The sequence below is a fragment of the Lygodium microphyllum genome, chromosome 7 (assembly GCF_053477565.2).
Source record: "Lygodium microphyllum isolate KBCC chromosome 7, Lygodium_microphyllum_v1.1.10, whole genome shotgun sequence".
Lineage (NCBI taxonomy): Eukaryota > Viridiplantae > Streptophyta > Polypodiopsida > Schizaeales > Lygodiaceae > Lygodium > Lygodium microphyllum.
Genome location: NC_141141.1, coordinates 161,740,476 through 161,748,746, shown reverse-complemented (window position 1 = coordinate 161,748,746; position 8,271 = coordinate 161,740,476).

The following is an 8,271-nucleotide window of genomic DNA, read 5'->3' as shown; positions in this document are numbered from 1 at the left end:
ATGATTGATTGATTTGGAAGTGGTTTGAGAGTGTTTTAGATGATATTGATTGTTTTTTGGAAGATCATGATGTTTGTTGGTGGTTCTGTGATGTTCTGATAGGTTTTGAATGGTTCTGTATACCTTCTGTTTTGCTCTGTTTTGGTCTGTTTTGTTCTGATTGTCTTCTGTGAAGAGGGATGGAGTATTGATTGATGAAGATTGAGATATTGAGAAAGCTTATTGAATGGTTTGTGAGAGTTTGGAATGATTTGAGAATAAGTTATGTGGTTTTGATGACCTTCTGTAACCTTCTGTAGACCTTCTGTAGAGCTTCTGCTTCTGTTCTGCTTCTGTTCTGTTCTGTACTGTAGCTGTTCTGGTACTGTTCTGTATGCTTCTGTGAGTGTTCTGTGGAATGTATGTGTGATTTTAGGAAAGTTTTCTAGCCTTGGAAAGAGGTGAATACAAGTGCAAAAGAGCTGAAGGAAGTGGAAGAAGTAGCTGCCAAAGACTCAAGTGAAGACTAGAGTGAAGTGACAGTAGTGACACTGTAGTGGCTCTGATGACTCTTCATATCAGACATACCTCTTGGGAGGGGTATCCATGACCTAAGAGTGATTATTGAGGGTGATTTTGAGAGATTTTAGTGAGGATATGATGTATTATTGATGGAGAGAGAGAGAGAGTCAGAGATAGTCAATTCTACTCAAACAGAGTGATTGTATATGAGAGATTGAGAGAGAAGACTATGAAGATATTGAAGATGAATACTATGTGATGTATTTCCATTCCAAGATGGTGTATTTCTTTGCTTTCTTTGTTCTATTGATGGATTTTGTGAAGATATTGAAGAATATGGTTGATTCTATCAAATCCGTGGGAGATCTACATGATGCTGCATGAAGATTTGTTGTGCCTGGTGTTCTTTTCTTCATTGTGATCATATGAAACATGATAAACAAGCTTGTTGATGTTACAAGATAGATTTTCTTGCAAGATAATTCCCTTTTCCTTGGTGTTCCTCTCGGGGCTCCATGTTTTTGGTGCGCAGCCGGGGAAACTTGCCATCAACAAGCACCAGAAGAGGCTGAAAATGAAGGAAATGGCATTGCCAAGAAGAGAAGAATTCAATGGATGTTTGTAAAGTTCCTTCTTCCACTGAAGAGTTGGAATTCCTCATAATCAAAGCCACTTTCCACAAGAAGTTCATCCCACAATGGCGGAAACACATCACCATCATGATGCATGCTCTATGTGGTGGACAGTTTCCTCTTCCTATTGAAGCAGCAGAAACTTGCATCTTGGTGGCAAACTGTTTGGAAACAAACTGAAGAGCAGAAACAGAGAGAATGACCATCCATGGAAGATTTGGCATTCATTGAGAAGTTTCCAGACAACATCAAGTGGGAGATTGTGAAGAAGCTTCAGGAGTCTTGGTCTGTAGAGGTTCACAGGGACAAGAAGGAAAAGAGTTGGAATTTGTTCGTGGACGCTCAATAGCAAGATACATGGGATGCTTAGTGTACTGATAATCTTCTGTTTGTTCAATTAGCAACCCACTGGAAGTTGGTAGATAGAGTGTTTTTCACAACATACACTATTGAAACCATCAGAATCTGGCATTACTATGATGATGGCACCACCACAATGCTCAGACGTATGCATTTTGACACCTTCAGAACCGAATACCTTCCTCTGTGCAGTGGCATGAAAGCAGAATTCAGGGACGTTGAAAAGAAAGAAGTAGAAGAAATGTTGGCAAGAGAGTCCTCCAGAGACTGAAGCCTTCTGTTAACCCTCTGTGGAGCACTAACAACCTAGTGGAGCCAACCCCCTGATGAATGACGCAATAAAGAGGCAAGCGTTAGAACGAGTCCAGAGGTACGTGAGAAGAGAGAAAGCAAAAATTAGAGCCGAGAACGAGCTCACAGCAGAAGCCGCCTTTGACGCCCTTGCGGAACTCTTTACAGAAGTCCCAATGGCACATCAAGCCCTTCCTCCTGCTGGAGGTCCACTTCCAAGCCAGATCCGTCCTGGAAATATTGATGACAGGCCAGCGAATGTAGTCCCATTGCCAGTTTTTAAGGGAGAGTACAATGAAGACCCCGATCTTCATGTAGCAGAGTTTATGGTAGCGTGTGTGGCTAACAATGCCAGAACCCCTGAGCACTGGTTAGCAATATTCCCCGCCACTTTCAAGGGCGCGGCGTTTCAGTGGTATGAGAGACAAGCAGCAGGAACTTTTGGCACATGGGACGACCTGAAGTTGGCCTTCCTCACTAAATTCAGGCGTGAAGGTTTTGAAGAGCGGATGCGAGAAGAATTTATGAACCTGAGTCAGTCCTCTGGAGAAAGAGTGGAAGCTTATGTCTCACGAATGGAATCCATCCTGAAGAGATGGACTAACCATAATCTAGATGATGGCATTCAAAAGGGGGTGTTTCTCAGAGGATTACAACCAGAAGTCCGTAAGTTTGTGGAGCTACAAAGACCAGCCACCCTGCAAGCTGCAACAGAAGGTGCAAGACTGTACGATGAAGTGGAAGCTCAATTAGCGATGAATACAGGAAGAGGAGTCCTACCTCCTCTGATGCCAGGAATGATGTACCCACCAAATGCAGTTCTAGGGACTGTTCCCTACCCTTACCAACAAATGTCCCCAGTATCACAGTACAGTGCACCAAATCCACAGTGGCCACAATCCATGCCTCAAATGGTGATTCACCCACAACAACAATGGTCCCAACCAATTTCCTCAATGACAAATCAGCAGCAACAGTGGAATCCTACCAACTGGAGCCAACAGACAACAGTTCAAACAGGAGCACTGAATCAGAACCAGAACAGAGACCCCTCTGTACCAGCCCAACCCGTTTATGCAGTGATTACAGAGACTCCTCAAAACCCTCCTGCCAGTACGTCAGGAGGAGAAAGCTTGAAGGATTATTTATCTAACTCAGTTGCAAACATCAAAAAGGAGTTGATGGATGTGATTACAGAGCAACTACAGACGTTGAAAGTGAATACCGCTAGCATATCCAACGTTGCAGGAGCAGGAAGAGATGTGATGCGGTCAAATACTTGGTGTGGTAAGTGTCATCAAGCAGGCCATTTAGCCACTGAATGTACACAAAAACCAACCATCCCTGGAGCCTTCTGTTCCTACTGTTTGCGGAAGAACCATACAGAGGACATTTGCTCTCTGAAGGAGATGCATGATAGGAGAAGGAAGGAAGAAGACGCAAGATTCAACCTGCTGGAATCCAAAATGACAACACAAGATATTGGACCCAAGCCTAGAGAGTTTGGTCCTAATTTCGGACCCAGAAGATTTCCTTCCCAAAGTTACAGAGGAAGACAGTCTGGAGGTGGTCAGAGATCAGAAGTGGAGTGTTACAGATACGGAGAAAAGGGACACATCTCACCAAATTGTCCAAATCCTCAAAGGTCAGTGGATTACAAGCCCTTATGCAGTAGATGCAAAGGAGAAGGCCACACTGCAAAAGACTGTCCAAGCCCAGTCCCAGTGAAAAATAGTGCTACTGATAGTCCAGCCAAGGCCCAAGAGCCTACCTCCAATTTAGTGGAATTGGAAGTTGCTGCCATCACGCGTGCAAAGCAGAAGGAACCACCTATCCAGAAAGAAAATAACCCTCCTGCCAGAACAGTGAAATTCAGTCTTCCACCAGAAGAACAGAACAGAACAGAGCCTAACAGTGTCGTACAGAGCCCTACAGTGCCACAGACAGTTACAGAGACAGTTACATAGGCAGGACCAGAGGTCCAGGAGACAGAAGAGGAGGAAGTGCCACAATTGGCAGAAGAAGCTCCTGTAATTCCTCTGATGGAAGAAAGAGGGAAAATGAAAATGGGTGTTGCCCCAAACCCTAATCGGTTAGAGAAGCCAGTGGATCCTATTAAGGAATACGACCTAGTTAGAGATCTAGATACCTTTAAACCAAACCTTACATTCCGACAATTATTGATGTTGTCCCCCAGTTGTCGGAAAAGGTTCAAAAGTATACTGACAAGAAGACGTGGCTTAAGGATTGCTCCCTCAATAGCAACAAAGCCCAACAAGGCTCCAGAGCCTGTAAAAGAAGTGGATGTGGCTAATGCTCTCCTAGATCCGGGTACCCCAGAGACCGCCGCATGGATAGAAGGCTGCTTCATTGCAAATGCACTGATTGATGGAGGCTCATCAGTGAACATTATGACGGATGTGACAATGAAGGATCTAGGCCTACAAGGTGTGCAACCCACCCAATGGCTCATCAGACTGGCGGATCAGAGTAGAATCAAGCCTTTGGGCATTCTTCCATATGTGAAGACTACAGTGGCTGGAAAAGATTATTGGCTAACCTATCTGGTGGTGAAGCCAAACTCTTATGGTACATCCTATCCTCTGTTACTGGGCAGACCATGGCTTTTTGAAGCCAGAGCAAGGACGGATTGGTTCAAAGGAACCTTGACTTTGGGTAGAGGACCCAACAAAGTGGTGCTGAAACTGTATGGTTCTCAAAAAGGACATGGATCCACCTCCTTGGAATTATCTTCTGACTCCCCTAATGAGGTTGCGGATGGAACATCAGTAGACGACGATGCTGTCAAACAGATCCTTCCCAAGAAAACAGTGGCACATTCCTTAACAGTGGATACTGTAAGCCGACTTCCAAAAGATGCAAAGCCATTATCAATGGGTGAATACTTCCTGCCTGAACCAGGAATGACTTCTGAAATCACTTCTGACAGTGAGATAGAAGCATGGATGTACTGCTCTCCCTGTTACATGGCCACAATAGAGACAGAGGCAGAAGAGAAAACAAAGAATCTATTCTTCTGTTACAGAGCTCCTACAAAGACAGAAGCAGAAGCAGAAGCAGAGGCAGAAGCAGAAGCAAAGACAGAGACAGACGAGGATGGATATGATATGGACGAAGAAGGTGATGAAAGTAATCCGGAAGAGTCTATCCCACCTGAAGAGGATACATTTGAGGACGAAGTTCCAGAAGCATCAGAAGCCGATGAGCTCATGCTATGGGACAGAATGGTGATGGTACCATTTGGTCTGGTAAATGGATCTTCTCATATGCAAAACCTTTATAAGGGATGGATTAAGAAGAGCAAGCCGTCTTTCAGCAGTGGCTCATGCCGTCCTAACCCATCCTTGCCAAAGAAAGATGATGATGATGCACCGTGCCAACAAGTACCAGTTCCACCAATCCAACAGGCATCAGAGGGTCCCTGTTATATGACGTTCCTGGGTGTATCATCAAAAGATGAGTCTTCAAGCCAAGAGGTAATTAATTTTGAAAGCAAACCCGAAACAACTCTTATCCCATTCCAACGTCTTAACGAGCAACCTAAGTCTCCACCAAAAGAAGAAGTGGGTTCTAATGGGACATTAGAAGAGGACATCACTCCCTTGAAGGAGTCGGATCTGTATCCAGAAGCAGTCCATGGGACCTTTATCCGTGAAGTAGAAGGTGAAAGGCAGTTAACCTTTGTGGATGCTGAAGGCACTGAACGCCACTTGAAGGTGGGTAGCAGTCTCCCAGAAGAGGAGTTGTCAACCTTGTACAACTTGTTGAAAGAAAATTTGGACATGTTTGCATGGTCTTACAAAGACCTAAAGGGGATTGATCCCACAATATGTCAACATCATATTGACTTGGAGCCTGATGCCAAGCCAGTACGTCAACGACAGAGGCGAATGAACCCGAATTATTCCACATTGGTGAAAGCGGAGCTGCTGAAGCTTCTGGAAGCCGAGTTCATCTATCCAGTGGCGAATAGTGAATGGGTTTCACCCATCGTGGTTGTACCCAAGAATAATGGAAAATTGCGAATATGTGTGGATTTCCGAAAGCTTAATTCTAAGACGAAGAAGGATCACTTTCCTATCCCTTTCACAGACCAACTGTTGGACACAGTGGCAGGACATGAGCTTTATTCCCTTCTAGATGGATTCAGTGGATACAATCAAGTGCAGATTGTAGAAGAAGACCAATCCAAAACAACCTTCACCACAGAATGGGGGACCTATGCTTACCGAGTGATGCCATTTGGGCTTTGCAATGCCCCTGCTACTTTCCAACGAGTCATGATGGCTGCATTCCAAAATCATCTACACGACTTTATTGAGGTATATTTGGATGACTTCTGTGTCTATAGTTTGACCAGTGAACACTGGGAACATCTGGAACAATGCTTTGACCGATGCCGGGAGTATGGGATTTCCCTCAACCCTGACAAATGCATCTTTGGGGTTTCTTCTGGAGTTCTGTTGGGCCACATTGTCTCTGCACAAGGGATATCAACAGACCCTGCAAAAATCGAAAAGATTGCAGCTCTGGCAGCCCCCACCAACCTCAAACAGTTGAGGGGATTTCTAAGCCATGTGGGTTACTACAGGAGGTTCATAGCCCACTTTGCAACAAAGGCAACCTCCTTGCACAAGCTCCTAAGGAAAGATGCAGAGTTTACTTGGACGGAAGAATGTGACAAAGCCTTCCACATTCTGAAGCAGTGTCTGATCGAGGCACCCATTCTGCAACCTCCTGATTGGACGAAAGAGTTCCACGTACACACTGATGCATCTATTGAAGGCTTAGGCGCAGTCCTATGCCAGAAGGGCTCCTCGAAGTTGGATCAACCGATCTATTATGCAAGCCGAAAAGTCACTGATAGGGAACGGAACTATACAGTGACCGAGCTGGAGTGCTTGGCAATGGTGTCTGCCCTAGAGAAGTTTCGCCACTACCTCCTATCTACCCACTTTAAATTTTATGTGGATCATGAGGCCCTGTCCTTCTTGATGAACAAAGCAGATGTGAAAGGACGAATGATGAGATGGCTCCTTCTATTCCAGGAGTTCGACTTTGAGGTGATTACTAAGCCTGGTCGTTCCCATGTTCTGGCTGATCATCTGTCGCGTATCCCACAAACTGCAGACGAGGAGCAGGATGATCCAGACCTCCCTGATGCTTCCCTATTCTTGGTAGAAACTGTAACTCCCTGGTATGCAGACATTGCCAATCTGCTGGCAACCCAACAGTACCCTCCTGGTATTTCTAGTCGGGAAAGGAAGAAGCTCATGCTAGAATCAGCCCCCTACACCCTGCTAGGTGGTGCACTGTACAAGAAAGGCAAAGATGAAGTGCTCCGAATATGTGTTGCAGGAGAAGAGATTGGGATTGTTCTGAAGGCTTGCCATGACAAGCCATGTGGAGGTCACTTTGCAGGAGAAGCTACAGCTAGGAAGGCTCTGCTAGCAGGATATTGGTGGCCTACCATTCACAAGGATGCCTATGATTACTGTAAAAGATGTGATGCTTGTCAAAGAATGGGAAAACCCACGAAGACAAGTGCCATGCCACTGCAACCTATTCTTCCTTTGAAGCCGTTTGAGAAGTGGGGCATTGACTTCGTAGGTCCAATCGATCCTCCTACCAGAAGGAAACAGAACAGATACATCCTCGTATGTACGGATTATGTTACAAAGTGGTGTGAAGCTAAAGCCCTAAAGCGGGACGATGGTAACAGCGTGGCCCTGTTCATGTATGAGAATATCATCACCCGTTTTGGCAGTCCGTTAGAGCTGGTAAGTGATAGAGGCACGCATTTTCTCAACAAAGTCATGGAAGAGTTGACAGAGTTGTATAAGATCCGCCATCGCAAGTCCACTCCTTATTACCCCAGAGCCAACGGCCAAGTTGAAGTCACCAATCGCATCCTCTGCTCGATTCTGACAAGAACAATTGCCGCACATCGTCGTGATTGGGATGATCGACTTACAGAGGCCCTCTGGGCGTATAGAACCTCCCATAAAGCAGCAACAGGACAGACACCCTTCCAGCTGGTGTATGGAACAGAAGCTGTTTTTCCTGTTGAACTGGAACTACCCTCTTTGAGAGTGGCTATCAAAGAGCGTTTGGGAGATGATGATTCACTACAACGCCGTCTCTTGCACCTGGAATGTTTGGACGAAATTCGCAGGATGGCTCTACAGTGCATGGAAGCCACGCAAGCTCGACGCAAGGCTTACCATGACAGTTTCATCAAGCACAAGGAGTTCAAAGAAGGTGATTTGGTCCTAGCCTATGATTCACGCTTTGGCAAGTTTCCTGGCAAGCTTCAACAGCGGTGGATGGGCCCCTATAAGGTACTTGCAGTCAACCCTAATGGTTCTGTCCAAGTGCAGGCCGTTGATGCCTCTGATGATCCCTTTCTGATCAATGGATATCGCCTGAAGAAGTACTTCCCTCCTTGGGGATCTTGACAATTACG